The sequence below is a fragment of the Macrobrachium nipponense genome, chromosome 28 (genome assembly GCF_015104395.2).
Source record: "Macrobrachium nipponense isolate FS-2020 chromosome 28, ASM1510439v2, whole genome shotgun sequence".
NCBI lineage: Eukaryota > Metazoa > Arthropoda > Malacostraca > Decapoda > Palaemonidae > Macrobrachium > Macrobrachium nipponense.
In genome coordinates this window covers 52298592-52314702 of record NC_087217.1, presented here as the reverse complement: position 1 = coordinate 52314702, position 16111 = coordinate 52298592, and the positions used below count along the sequence as shown (strand labels likewise).

Genomic DNA, 16111 nt, shown 5'->3' with positions numbered 1-16111 from the left:
CGGTTTTTTCTTTTATTCTGAGCTGTAATTTGTGAATTTTATTGATTTTTAGATTTATTTCTCAAGCAATTTTATTCATTATTTCATAGATTCCCTGATGATGTAATAAGGTTATTACGAAACGTAGGAAATAAAGAATTGTAAGAATTTAGAACGTTTGTTTACATATATATATATATATATATATATATATATATATATATAAAATGTGTTTATGTGTGTACTTACACACACACGCACATATATATACTGTATATATGTGGTGTATGTGAACGCATTATACAACCTCTTCAAAAATACTAACACCAACGTAAATGCTCCTGGCGTGTATTCATGCTCTCCAGCATAAGTGCGTCTGTATACACGTAGTATGCATGTTTATGCCATTCAAATCATACCCGATCCACCACCACAGACCACACAACGCCTCGACGAGGACGGCAGACAGGACAGGACCTTGCCACCACCCACCGAAACCAAACGTTGTTGAAATCATTCAAACAACTTCATCCTGACAGGACTTCCGCTTCTTCTCTTTCCCCTTCTTCTTCTTCTTCTTCTCCTCTCCCTCCTCGTTCTTGCCAGCGTCACAAGACGTGTTCGATTATCCCGTCCGTCTATTTGTCACGGAAACCATTAAGTGCAGCGAGGGCACAGTGACGTGGTGCCCGTGTTGACAGAGGATTGGCGGTGGATTTACAGAGCAAGCAATGTTCTCTCCCACGACTCGACGACACTGACTAATGACCATTCGCATTACCTCAGCCATCAACTCCCCCTGCCCCTGCCCCCTACCTCCTACCCTCTCCACCTCGAACAATCTCGCCCCCACCCCCACCTTTCCCCAACCACCACACATTCACCAGAGTCGGAAGTTGAAGTTCGGGAGTTTGACAAAGGCCGCCCATTTCTTTTCTTTTTTTCTTTCTTACTTTTTTTCACTTTACCTTTTCTTTAGTATCATTATCTTTGTTTTCCTTCAAGTCTTCCTCATCCATCAGTGGTACCATTTCCATCGCCATCAGCTTTTTGGTTTCTTGAACGACCCGCCATCCACCCTCCCTCCCCCTCACCGCCCCCTCCTCCCCCACCAAGAAAAAAATAAAAGGCGGAGATATTAAACAAATGCACACAAAAGAGAGACAGACAGTTGGACAGGTGGGTAGACAGACGAAGACTGACGCCATATTTGGTTTTTATCCGCATCAATCTTCGATTCTGTTTATTCTTTTGTTTTCCATTTTGTAACTAATAACAGCGAGGAAAAGTCGTTAATATAAACGGACAAAAAGTATTAAAATTCATTATCATTCTCTTCTTTCAGACATGATTCCGATATTTAGTCTCCCAGCAACATTGTTGCTTAGATTTTTTCACTTTACTATGAATCATTCAAATACCTTTTGATGTCAGAAAGAAGCATCCTTCTATATTAAATCATCACTACTTTTCCGTTTCCGTTATTTTTCTATGAACTTCTGAATATTCTTTTTGGAAAGTAGTTGGTGGGAAATTTCACTGAAATGCCAGATGTTTTATGCCTTTAAATTATTATCTATGTATTTAAAAAAATAATTCTTGCTAAGAAGGGTTTTTCGACCTTCTCGTCCGTTCAGTTATGCTCTGCTTAGCTGATGGCAATTTCTGTGCTACTAATAGTGACAGGTGGTTGGGTCTTCTCTAATGTCCTCAAAATTATGATCTCTGCCAAATTCCTTTCACTGTCCTTCCGAAGTCTTGGGTTCGAATCGCACTGCCTGAGAAAGCATTCAGCCACACCACCCCGAGAGTTTACTTCTTATTTGTATTTATTTCTTTAATTACTTATCTGTCAATTTACCCCTTCGTTAATATGTACTGAATCTAACACATACCTCCGACTCTTTCTCTCTGTAGGAACTTGATAGTAACGTGAATTATTGAAAATAATTCACTCCAAAATTTAAAAAAATCAGGCATGTTTTCAAAATGTCAAAATTTTTTTTATTAATGTCTTGCAAAAAAAAAAAAAAAAAAAAAAATTGCCAAGTAACTGTCATATTTTCTTACAAGGAAAATAATGGCAACCTCTAGCGTTGTTCAAGTAAATTTTTCTTTGATAAATGCATTTTCTTTGTGGAAACCCAATCGGCTGCTATCTTGATATTATTACTGTTATTATATTCAGAAGATGAAACCTATTCATATGGAACGAGACCACAGGGTCCATTGACTTGAAATTCAAGCTTCCAAACAATATTATGGTGTTCATCAGGAAGAAGTAAGAGGAAGTAAAGGAAAATACAGAAAGAAGAGATCCCACTTATGAAAAAAAGAAAAATAAATTAATAAATAGATAAAAAAAAGTATTAAAAATGATAAAAAGCGTCCTCGAGTAAGTTTTTTTTCTAAAGCTCCATGTTACAGATTTGCAAGTTTTCATCGCCATTTCTTTTACAAATATTAATAAACATAATCGCCTTAAGGCTATTACGATTTATATTACGATGATGTCTGACACTACCACCATGATAGAAGTATCTCGGCGTAAGATTACCCTGACGCTCATGAATATTGTTCAATTATGTTTAATTATATCTTGCATAACTTTTCACTTGTGGATGTTAGACTCACTGCTGAGCTATTCTTCTCAATATTTATAGACCTGATAAACTATAACATTTAGGCTAAATAAATACCACCAGTAATAACATCTGTGTCGGCGTAAATTACATCTAATGTTGTCGTGCAACTGCAAATCCCATAACGAATGTATTCTTGAAAGAATCATCATAAGTTAAGGTAGGATGATTTAAAATCGTTGCTGTCTATTGTTATATAGTTATAAATACAGCTAGCGACTGTAATTTGCCTGCAGTTGTCGTAATTTATATATTGTGTGAATATACGTTTTTAATCATTTCACTATTTTATAATTTTAAAAGTACATCATCCTTTTTTTCACTTTATTTCTAAGAGCAAATTTCACATAAAAAGGCAAAAATATAAATAATTTTTTATACTGTAAAAACCGAAGGAAACGTAAAAAAAAATTTTTTTTAGTATATAACTGACACGTAACTAATTTGTTTAGTATTTAACTGAAACGTAACTAATATTTTTAGTATATAACTAAAACGTAACTAATTTTTAAATATATAACTAAAATGAGACGAAATCAAGAAAATGGTTTTAGTTAACTCGTAAAAGTGATATAATAAACAATCCTCCCAACACCGGCCCCCCCCCAAAAAAAAAAAAAATTACCATCTCATTATCCCAACCTCCCGTGAAGTGACATTTCCTTTTCTCGGCTACTGGCGAGTGGGAATTACGTAAAAGACGATGGAGAGAGAGAGAGAGAGAGAGAGAGAGAGAGAGAGAGAGAGAGAGAGAGAGAGCAACAAATCCCTCGGAGCGACGACAGGAGACCGATCGTATCGCCCTGAAATACCCCGAGAGATGCTCATCTCTCCACACTTCCGCTAATGAACGGAATCCTTCTGTCGGTAGATTTACGCCAGCGCCGGTTGTTGCTGCTGTTTACTGTTGCTGATGCTGTTTTGCTGTTTGCTGCTGTTGATGATACTAGAATGCTGTTTTGCTGCTTGGTGTTGAAACAGGCGGGGATGGCACTTTGGCTCAACTGCTTCATTTCTCTCACATCTTATCTGGCTAGTTTTGGGAGAATTCCGTTTGCTGCTGTTTGCTGTTGCTGTTTACTGCTTTTGATGATGCTGTTGGTGCTGAAGCCGCAGGAGACGGCTCTTTGGTTCAACCGCCTCATTTTACTTAAATCTTATCTCGCTAGTTTCGGGAGAATCTGCCCGTAATAGACATCAGCTGGGTGCAATTCATGACCGCGATCATACGTTGCAGGGGGGATGAGCATAAACTCACGCGCGCACGTGTGTGTGTATATATGTGTTTGTTTTGCTACCTCACTTTAAAAATGCTTCTGATTTTGTACGCATTCGAGGCCTTGTACATCACACACATATTATGTATGCACAGAGCTGTACAAAAATCATTTCTATATATTTATGAAAAAAGTGTGTATGCAGCCGTGGGATTTTTTCTAACACCTGCATTTGGAATTGTAATAAAGATCATATAAATTCATGCATACGCTTTATGTACTTATGGATGTATGTATGTACGTACAAACAGCTTTCTAGAACTGTGTCCTTCGACTTACCCACTACAAATCGTAATACTTGCTTAGGCTTTTTGAATAAACAATACAGTACACGCACATTTTCTGTTCTTTAATTTTTAAATATGCGGGCTAATAGAAGGTATTTGTACATTAGCTTAAAAAAAAGACAAATTACCTTTTACATTTTAGTTACAGCATCGACGATAGAGACAAGGTATTCAATTACCTTTATAACCTCAAGGCATACATGACGTTTGTCGATTTGCCATGACCCAGCTATGATCTGCCATGACCATATACTGATCTGCCATGACTCAGCTCTGATCTGCAATGACCCTAATCTAATCTGCCATGGTCCTATTCTGATCCGCCATGACTCAGTTTTGATCTGCCAGACCCTATTCTGATCTGCCATGACTCAGCTCTGATTTATCACGACCCAGTTCTGATCTGCCATGACATGACCCAGCTCCGATTTGCCATGACACAGTCATATTTGTCATGGCCCAGTTCTGATCTGCCATGGCCCAGTTCTGATCTGCTACGACATGACCCAGCTCTGATTTGCCATGACATGACCCAGCTTCGATTTGCCATGACACAGTCATATTTGTCATGGCCCAGTTCTGATCTGCCATGACCCAGTTCTGATCTGCTACGACATGACCCAGCTCTGATTTGCCATGACCCAATTCTGATCAGCCATGACATGACCCAGCTTCGATTTGCCATGACACAGTCATATTTGTCATGGCCCAGTTCTGATCTGCCATGACCCAGTTCTGATCTGCTACGACATGACCCAGCTCTGATTTGCCATGACCCAGTTCTGATCTGCCACGACATGACCCAGCTCCGATTTGCCACGACCCAGTTCTGAGCTACCAGGACACAGGTCTGATCTACCATGACAGCTCTGATCTGCCATGACCCAGTTCTGGCAGGAGGAAGGGCCAGATATTTTCGACCTATACCTGTCAGTTCTAGGAAATAAATTTTTTTTATATATATAGATGGTCCAAATGCCCAAATATCTGCTTTTACCCGTTAGGAAAGAGTTTTTTGTGAGTGACATTTAAATGATTGGATCTTTCTGACCAAGCGTGTAAATGATTTTGATTGAAAACTTTGCCAATCATAAAAATATTTTTCCATGCCCTAAAATGATTGTTGTCAACTATGTTGACATACCATTTACACACACTATTTTTTACATCAGCATCTTTGTGTTAAAAGCAAATGGATAATTCACCGATTTAAAGTTATGATAGTGATTTTATCTTTAACTAAGAAATCTTTCTCTATTTCCCATGTCTTATTCACTATCTTTTTTTTCTTTCTTCATCCCATTACATTTCATTTTATCCTCGGGTTTATGCCTCAGCAATTTTGCAGAATTTATTTAATAGATGATACTGATAACGGTAATGATAATAATAAATAAGTTAATAGATGATAATGATAACGGTAATGATAATGATAAGAAATTTTTTCTCAATAACATGACAAATGAAGTCAATAAAATGACTGAACAATAATTGTATTACTAGAAAAGCCTTCCACCAAACTTTATACTGGAGGATGAATTGCAACACGTAAAAACACACACACACACAAACAAACCTTAAAGTACATGAGAACGTATTGCAATTAACCGAAAAATTCGAGAGTTCAAATTCTGACCCCCGACCCTCACCCATCACCCCCCCCCCCCAAAAAACAATCCAAATATTTTACATCGGAACTGACAAGAGAAGTAAATAACTTTAATTATAATCAATCGGAAAAAAAACTATTGCCAATTGTGATTCCTTTTCATAACCAAAGGTGTCACTCATTCAAATGGAAAAAAAAATGGCTTGAACGAAAAATGAAGATCAGAAAATTGTGATGTGTTTCTCTTGCAGTATGCAAGGATGCCGGATGAAAGTTGAATAAGGCGAAAAGAATATCAGTCATCGTTAGAGCGCGTGTTCCGACGCTGACAATATGACGGACGTGTATTTATACAGGATTTTTTTTCAGATAATGGACTTTTTTTTTGTTTGACAGCTCATTCCCACCTCGGATACACATGAGACCCTCATATATATATATATATATATATATATATATATATATATATATATATATTATATATATAACATATACATGTATACGTATATATATATACATACATATGATATATAGATGTATGATGTATGTATTTGTATGTATGTATGTTATGTATGTATGTTATGTTGTTGTATGTATATATATATTATGTATATATATTACATATACGTGTATCGTATATCTTATACATACATATATGTATATGTAGGTATGTATGTTAGTATGTATAAATATATATATATTATATATTATATATATAGAAACATAATGCATATAAATGCAAGAAAAAGGCTGAAGCTCCACTGACTGCAATGTTTTGTATAATGTGTAGAATGAAGACTAAAAGGGCGAGAAATACCGGGACCCATAAAAATCAGTGGTAAAAAGGTTACGCAAAAAAAATAAAAAATAAATAAATTATAAAAAATAAAAAAAATAAATAAATAAAGCGGGCGCGTTATTTTTCACAGCTTCAACCTGCAATACTGAACTGCCCTGACACTTATTCAAAATAGGGAAACCGCCAGCCAATTCATCACGTCTATGAAAGGTAATATAACAGCAGTGCCATATTTCGTCGGAATCACTCCAGCCACAGTCGTCTTTCCATAAACTGAAATACGAGAGGAAATATATATGTGCAGTATATATATCCGTTCACGTCCCTTCGGGTGAAATTGGGAACGGGTCCTATTTCACTCAGAAATAGGTCGTAATCTCCCTATATTTCTCGTATTGCAGTTTCCCCACCCACCCTCCGCTCTCCCTACCACTACCCCGACCCCTAAGCCCCGACCCTTGGATTACAAGGCAAGTATACACACATATTTCTCCCACCAGTGCCATACCGTGGATTACGTAGCATATTTCACGGCATATCTTTACATGATGCACTTCCCACAAGATGCACTCGTAGGTGGGACCTAGAGAGAGAGAGAGAGAGAGAGAGAGAGAGAGAGAGAGAGAGATTGATTGATTGATTGATTGTATTATATCTGGCGTCACAACATCTGGGTAATTGACAGAGAGAGAGAGAGAGAGAGAAGGGGGGGGGGGGGGGGTAAATTGAAATATTTGGGTGGGTGCTGGTTACGGACACAAGAATGTGCAGGATTTCGGGTATGGGAGGTGAGGGGGGCGAAGAGGGAGATGAGCAGGGGAGATGACCGGGAGAGAGGGGGGAAGATGAGCTGTGGGACTGAGATAAGTCCTGAATGTGTCTGTGCAAAGATTTAGGGGCTTGTATTTACTGTACTGTGTAAGGTGCGCTATTCACACAGTCATAAAAAGGGCAATAAACATAGAGACGATACGCCAATGGGCTGCAATAAAGAGGACATTGCTTGTGATTTATTTGGGCGTTACCCTTCAACGTTACGAACAGTCAGAAATGCCGATATTACTTGCAAGCAGACATTTGAGCGCGCACGCGCGCACCGCTTGCATCCATAATATGGTTCTTCATGGAATTCAGAAGATATTCACAAGCCTCAGTTACTTAAAATAGGATTTATCTTAATTTTCCCATTCTATTTGCATTTAATTTAAGTGATGCTAATGAATGAGCATCTATGTTTATGGTGAAATATTACGAAATTTTATTTCAACAGTGTTGCTATTTCAGTTCTATTTCATTCTTATAAGAATCTCTCTCTCTCTCTCTCTCTCTCATATATTTTGTTGCTATATTGCCAAGTTTTACATTTAAACCCTCTGTTACTTTTATATTCTAAAGTTATTTTTATGCTCCTGAGCATCTCTCTCTTCCTCTCTCTCTCTCAAACACAGACACACAAACACACAAAAGTATTACGAAAGTACTAAACAGGGAAGATTGTCATAATGATGGTGTTGCTGATAAAAACTGGGATTTAGGGGTTTCTACATGTCAGAAAATGCTTCAATTCCAAAGAAACACAGGCGGAGAGATAGCAAATCTAGAATGCATTTCGAGGTGGGCGCGGTTTTGTTATTTCTGTCAAAAGACAATTGTGATATCGGATGATTTATGGAGGACTTCCTCTCTCTCTCTCTCTCTCTCTCTCTCTCTCTCTCTCTCTCTCTCACATACACACAGTAGGTATCTGCTTCACCTTTCTCTCTATATATATCTCTCTCTCCTTCTCTCACTCTCTCACACACACACTCACATCTAGTTTTGTTGGTCTGTCTGTCCATTTTTGTATTTTGACCTGGGCATCTTCTACCTCTCCAGGAGATAAAGTCTCTCTCTCTCTCTCTCTCTCTCTCTCTCCTCTCTTCTCTCTCTCTCTCTCTTCCATGATCTATCTATATCCCCTTTCCCTCCCTTATCTTTCAGACTGTTTCTTTCCCCGCCCTGTGAACAGCCATAAATCATAAGGAAGCAATTGTCTCAGAGGGTCTATGCCTCGTAAAAAAAGAAAAAAAAACACGCTGTAAATCACAGAACGGGAAAAAATGTCACCGAATGCAGTGTCAAATTGAGCCGTCGTTTATGAAGAGGAAGTCGGAGGACAAGAGGAAGGTCTGTTACAGCAAACAAGAGATTTTTTAAAGAGATTTTCTTCACAGTTAGCTGTTAACTTTTGGCTTACTTCGTACCCCACCCCCTCCAAATCATTTTTAGCGATCAGGAATGGAGAGGGGAGGGGGGCAGGGAGCATTTAGCCATAGCCCCTACCCCTCCTCGAATCATTTTCAGCCACCATGAATGGGTAGGGGGAAGGGGGCATTTGGCCATAGTGCAGATATCCTGCTTCCTCCCTTCTCCGAATCATTTTCGCCATCAGTGATGGGGAGGGGAAGGAGAAAAGAATGGGCGGGCGGGGGGGGGGGAGTACTGTTGACTTTTTGGGATAACTCATTTATACGTGCATGCTATTATAACAAAGGTCAGGTTGGTTTCCCTGGGAGGAGCATTGTGAGCATTTGCGATCTATGTAATAAAAAAGAGAATTTATCATCAAAGTCTAACAATAATGGTATTTCGGCGGCTCCATCGACCGGAAGTGAACCAAAATCGTTGAAAAAGCAAAGGAAAAAGAGATGCGGATGTTGAATAATTTTTGTCCGTTATTTTTAGTGTTCCTGTCAGTCTTTCTATTGTCGCTGGTCGGAAGTTCTGTCACACACACACACAAGGAGAGAGAGAGAGCGAGAGAGAGAGAAAGAGAGAGAGAGAGAGAAAATAACTTTTGCAAGTCCCAAATAAGAATAGAAAATAGTCCATTTTTGAATCATATACATACACACATTATATATTATTATATCTCTCTCTCTATCTCTCTCTCTCTTCTCTTTTATATATATATATATCTATATATTATTAGATCTATATATATATATATATATATATATATATATATATATATATATATAGATATATATCATACATATATGTATATATATATATATATCTATATATATATATTATATATATATATATATATATATATATATAAATGTGTATATATATATATATATATATATATATATATATATATATATAGATATATATATAGATATATATATATATTATATATATATATATATATATACACATAAATATATATATATATATATATATATATATATATATATATATATATATATATTATATATATATATATATATATATATATATATATATATACATACTATGTATATATATACATATATATATATCTATATATACATATATATATATATATATATATATATATATATATATATATATATATATATATATATATCGCTGCTTCCAATATTTTCTCCCCAAATGCTGATCTTCCTTATTTTCAAAGATTTCAAAGACTTCAGTCTACAGCACACAGAGTGATTCTTTTCCACCTACACCCACGCCCACACATCTGTGGGAGCAGACGAGGTTCTCACGTTTTCTGCTGCTGAGAAGACGGAACAAATTATTCAATACTCGGCACATTCAGAATATTCTTGATTTATTTATTTTTCTTTTTTTTTACTTCAGAAGACGCAGAATAACTCAAAACTATATTTCTCTCCCTGTTGAGTGTTTTTATCATATTTCTGTTATTTCCATTATTGCCACATTAGTTATTTCTACGCACGGTCAATTACTGTACTTTGGAAGTTCTTGGTATTTAGATACACGAGGCTTTTTTTTTATTGAAAAGTCTAGTTACTTAGATGGACAAAAAATACCTTTGTTGTTACTTATCTAATGCTGGTAGACCCTTTACCTAAGTTAAATACATATACGTACCATCTACTTCTTATCTTTTTTTATTATAATTTAGGAAGGTTTTTTTTTCAGGTATCCAGACAAGAGACCAGATGCAGTACCTATTCATGCCCACTTCTTTTGTTGCCGACATGTCGGGAACTTCCGTAATTCGTTACTTTGAGAGAAGGTATTCTTGTACTCAAGGTATATAGGAAAAGGGAGAGGTACTAAGAAGAAATCTGATATAATGTTGTCAACCTCTGCTAAAAAAATTAAAATAAATAAAATAAATGGCCCTTTGGTTATAAAATTCCCGACTACTCCTACAGGACTAACTTTCCTCTTGGCTTCCATCCTACCGCAGCTATGCTTTACTGTACTCCAGGTTGAGAAAATAATTTTGAAAATCCATTCCTACTTTTGCTGTCCCATTTTTCTGTCACTGTTTTCAATGCTTCTCTGACCGTCCTTCTACGCTTCTCTGACCGTCCTTCTATGCTTTTCTGACCGTCTGCAATGTTTCGCTGTTCGTCCATCAATGCTTCTCTGATCATCCTTCAATGCTTCTCTGACCGTCCTAAATTGATTCTACCTAAAATTATTCATCGTGGCCGCAATACATAAACACAGGATGCCACTAACACCTCAGTCACTCCTTCCACCTCAGTGTCTTCATCTTTCCTCTCTTCCTTCCCTAGTACTTTCCCTGCCTTCAAAATTCCTCGTTGGACGAGTGGGTTACCAGCTCGCCCCTACCAATTCGGCAGTCCCAAGTTCGATTCCCTACTCTGCCAACGTGGAAGAAGAGAAATTTGTTTCTGGTGATTAGAAATTCACTTCTCGATATAATGTTGTTCGGATCCCACAGTAAGCTGTAGGTACCGTCGCTATGTAACCAATTGGTTCCTAGTCACGTAGAAATATCTAATCCTTCGGGCCAGCCCCAGGAGAGTTGTTAATCAGCTCAGTGGTCTGCTTAAACTATGATATACTTAACCTGTTTCCCTGCCTTCATCTCATCCAACACACTCAAAACGAAAACGAGATATAGCGACAACTTCAAAGAGAAAACGGAGAACAAAAAGCACGGATGAAGATTTCTAGAATGCGAAAGAACCACTAAAAAAAGATAGGAAATTCACTCGGAAGGAAAACGAGAAAAATTATATATATATATATATATATATATATATATATATATATATATATATATATATATATATATATATATATGATATGTATGTATCTCAGAATGAAACAAAATTCAAGGAGCACGAAGGAGGATTTCTAGAATGCGAAAGAGCCATTAATTAAAAAAGATAAGAAATTCCCCGAGACGGAGAAGGTCGTCCCATTTACGAAATTAGATCTCGCATTTGCATAAGTCGCTAACGTATCCATTAGCGGACGAACCTTAATAACAAGTATGCCTCATGTTGATGCTTATCGCCTTGGTATTCATGACAGCCTCTCAAAAGTCGGGTGGAGTTTTGAATCAGATTATGAAGGTTCGGTATACGGTAGCTCGGTGAGTCTACTACTACTACTACCATTACCATATATATACATGTATATATAAATGGTAATGTATATATCATTACCACCATTTTCTGCTTATGCTATACTAGTAGATTCACATCACCGGTGCATCTGATGTCTAGGCCAGTGCCTTACGACGCTCTTGATTGGCTGTTGATAAGCCAATGACAGGACTGGAAACTTTCAGTCTCTATCGAGAATTCACATACTCAGGATGTATGTTCCACCTCTCATGAGGGATACTTTCGAAAGACGTATCCCTCAGGAGATGTGGAACATACATCCTGTCTATGTGAACTCTCGAGAGAGACTGAGAGTTTCCAGCCCTGTGATTGACTTATCAATAGCCAATCCGGAGCGTCGTAAGGGACTGGCCTAGTCATCAGATGCACCGGTGATGTGAATCTACTATACTCTGTTTTTTTTCATCTGTCCATCCGCCTGTGGTGCTTTTGTATGGTAACACTGCGCCCCGGGCTTTTAGATAGTTACATTCAGCTTACATTCAACGATTATAATATCCTATTTCGAATATTAACGGTGCAATTCGCATACAGTAAATTATTAAAACACTTTTCAGTTGCAAATGTACACCCAGATATCCTTTTATTTACCTAAAACTTACAAATAGCGTAACTATCTAAAGCCCGGGACGCAGTGTTACCATACAAAAACACCACAGGCGGATGGACAGATGAAAAAAAAACAGAGTATAGTATAGCTTAAGCAGAAAATGGTGGTAATGATATATACAAAAAATAAAACAAGAAAGAATTCATCTGTCTAATTACTCCTTGAAGTAAGTTATATATATATATATATATATATATACATATATATATATATGTGTGTGAATGTATGTGTCTGTGTGTGCGTGCGTGTGTGAATAGTAGCACAAAGAAAAGGTCAGAGCATTCGACGATAAATCCAATTGTGAAGGGAAAAGGGAGAAAGAGAGGAAAGAGGTCACACGTCAATGTCACATTATGTTCAGTGCCACATTCTTGACAACTTCCAAGGAATTTTAACGTTTAAAATTTTTCTTGCTGTTGCTTGATTTCCTACGATTTGCATACACAAGGAGTCTCGCTTTTTTTTTTTTTTAAACGGTCGTGTATGTATATATGTTTGGCATTTTATATAAACTTTATAAAATCCTTCTCCATCCAACTATCGGACTGAATCGTGCAAGGCGAATTTTTCACATGAATTTCATAAGCCACGTAAAAATCTTTCTCAACTTTATTTACGATTTTGGTACGAATTTTCAACTATTTTTTTCCGGTAAATTACGTTTTTAATAATTTTTTTTGTCTTTTAAATTGCTGCCTTCTGTCAAATGTCAAAACCGAATTGCTGCAAGACAGAAAGATAACCGAATTTCATTATCATTCTCACCCTAAAGTCAAACCCACTGCAAAAAACATTCGTAAATAAATCCCTCATCGTGATTTGAAGGAAACTGACAAAGGTACTCTATTCCCCCCCCCCCCCCCCCCCCCCCCAAGTAAAGCAGGACAAAGCACTCTTCACTCTGACGATACCAAGAACATGAATAATGGGCACATCTTCACTAACACCAAATATATATGCTTCTAAAGTACCTGTTGATGCCTCCAGAGGAGAAATAAGAAAAAAAGAACCCTGTCAGATGAAAAACATTAATATTCTGTGCAGTTGTGCTATTAAAGTAAAAAAAAAAAAAAAAAAAAAAACAAAAAAAAAAAAAAAAAAAAAAAAAAAAAAAAAAAAAAGCTTGCACGGATTACCGGCGATTTTTATCTACGTCTTCACTTTTCTTGTTGGTCTTTCATCAACCTTTACCTCATCTCATTTTTATACTCTCTTTGCTCTACATATATTTTTGTTTCTCTTCTCTACTATTTTCCCTTAACTCCTTTCTTATTCTTTCATGTCTCCATTTTATCTTCTCTTTACTATACATATACTATACATTTACTATACATAGACATATACTTCTCCTTGGCTGTCTATTTTGGTTTATGTTGTTTAATTACCATTCATAACTCTTCTATTATCCCTAAACTACTTCCTTATATTCTCTCCTGTCTCCTTCCGTCTCCTCATCTATGTTCCTTCTAGTGTCTTTCATTTTCCCTCAATTTCTCCTTCCTGATTCTTATCTCAAAGCTCTCTTCTGCCTTTCATTCTTTTTTTATCTCTATTCCACGGCGTCTCATTCACCTTCTCGCCTTTTCACTCCTTCCTCACCACCCCGCTCTCTCTCTCTCTCTCTCTCTCTCTCTCTCCTTCTTCTTCTTCTTCTCTGTATCATTCAGTGTTCTTATCTCTATTCCCTGGTGACTCTTTAACCTCCTCTCTTACCTTTCCACTCCTTCCTCACCTCTCTCTTATTCTTCTTCTTCTTCTTACTTATCTCTGTTCCACTAAGTCTCATTCACCTCCTCTATTACCTTTTCCCTCTTCCCTCACCTCTCTCTTTCTCCTTCCCTCTCCTTCACCTCCTCCGTCTTCCTCTTCTTTGTATCGCTCACCTTCCTTATCTCCAATCCGCTAAGTCTCATTCACCTCCTCTATTACCTTTTCCTTCTTCCCTCACCTCGCTCTCTATCTCTCTTTTTCCCTCTTCTTCTTCTTCTTCTTCTTCTTCTTCTTGGCGGGGCCTATCAGCGAATAATTATTTATATTTATGCCGCTAAGGGCCGAGGCGACACCCCGGCGGAGAATCAAATGAGCACTTAGCGCACATGACAGTCAATAACATTATATCAACTGAGCGTCCATAAATAACGAATTATCAGCTGACAGCTGTTAAATGGCGCGCGTAAAACACAGGGCGATGATTAATGATTTCTAAATATTCGTCGTTTAGGAGTTAATTAATCTGGGTTATTAATGGACAAATATTTTTTTTTATATACCCGTGGCCTTTTTGTTTTCGGTGGCTCTGCAAGAGCGGCGGGACGGGGTCGGTGGGAGGGGATGGGGTGTTAAGTTGAGGGGAGGGGTGGGGTGGGTAGGGAGGGTGGAGTGCCAGTTCTGAACGCCACATTTATCAGCGTTTCATTAATTTAATGGCATTTTTTTTTTTTTTTTTTTTGGGGGGGGGGGGGTTGCCGTTGGCAACGCTTGATGTAGGATGTCAAGACGTGGAGCGAAGGAGGAGAAGCATTTGTGGTTTGATTAATTTGATAAAACGCTATATTTTCTTATGACTTGAATTAAAGGATGTTAAATCAAAATGATAGCACCACTAAAAGTAAGTTTTCTTTTTTTATCTCGTGCAGTGAATTACAGGATATCAAAGCAATATGATAGCATCCCTAACTGCTATAGAACAAACTGGAATTTATCACTAACCTATGTTGAAGAAACAAGGCGTGATCCGACATCCAGCTTACTAGGAGCGCGTGCTAAAATCAGGTCAAAAAGTGCATTGTTTCACCAACGAAAATTAAAATAAATATTTTATATTTTATTAGAAATAAGTGTTCTGTACTGTTGAACATGCACATTATTTATTTATTTTATATTTTCATTCTAATAGATAAATCACAAATATCCTATCCTAAAATTCCTGTATCTTTAACTCGACATGAAACACCTTTTTCAGACTTTCTTAGGCTCTTCCATAGGGCTTTCGTACTCCCTCAAAACCCCTACAACAAGAACAACAACAGAAAGAACAAGAACAAGATCAAGAACAAGAACGAGAACAACAACAAAGTTGTTTGTAGGCTTACTCCCCGAGTATGCGGAAAAATGAAAAAGATCAAAGGCCTAAGTTGAAGAAAGAGGAGTTCTTTTCTGACCTGCAGATTGCTCGAAATTCAGTAGTTTCACCTGTCTGGAAGTGGGGAATGACCTCGTCGAGGCACTGGAGGGAGGAAATCATCGATAAACTAAATTAAAGAGAGAGATCTATTTTGCTTACCTGCAGTTTGCTCGAGGTACGGCATCACCTGTCCTGTCCGGAGGCGAGGAATTACCTCGCAGAGGCCCTGCAGGGAGGTAGGAGCTGTATTATTTGAAAGTGACAGACAATGGAAAGTCTATTAATAAATCTAAGCTAGATAGTCTTCTGGAGAGAGAGAGAGAAAGAAAAAAAATCCATCAACGGTAAGAGGTGAGAGCTCTTATTCTCGTGCTAA

General features: G+C 37.3%; 1 long non-coding RNA gene across 1 annotated transcript in view; it reads right to left on the bottom strand.

Moving 5' to 3' along the window:
- LOC135201332 (uncharacterized) overlaps window positions 1-16111 on the bottom strand; it is a 324038-nt gene that overhangs the window by 201576 nt on the left and 106351 nt on the right. Inside the window, exon 3 of the long non-coding RNA XR_010311501.1 lies at window positions 15895-15961. This is a non-coding gene — a long non-coding RNA (uncharacterized LOC135201332). The remainder of the gene's footprint in view (window positions 1-15894; window positions 15962-16111) is intronic.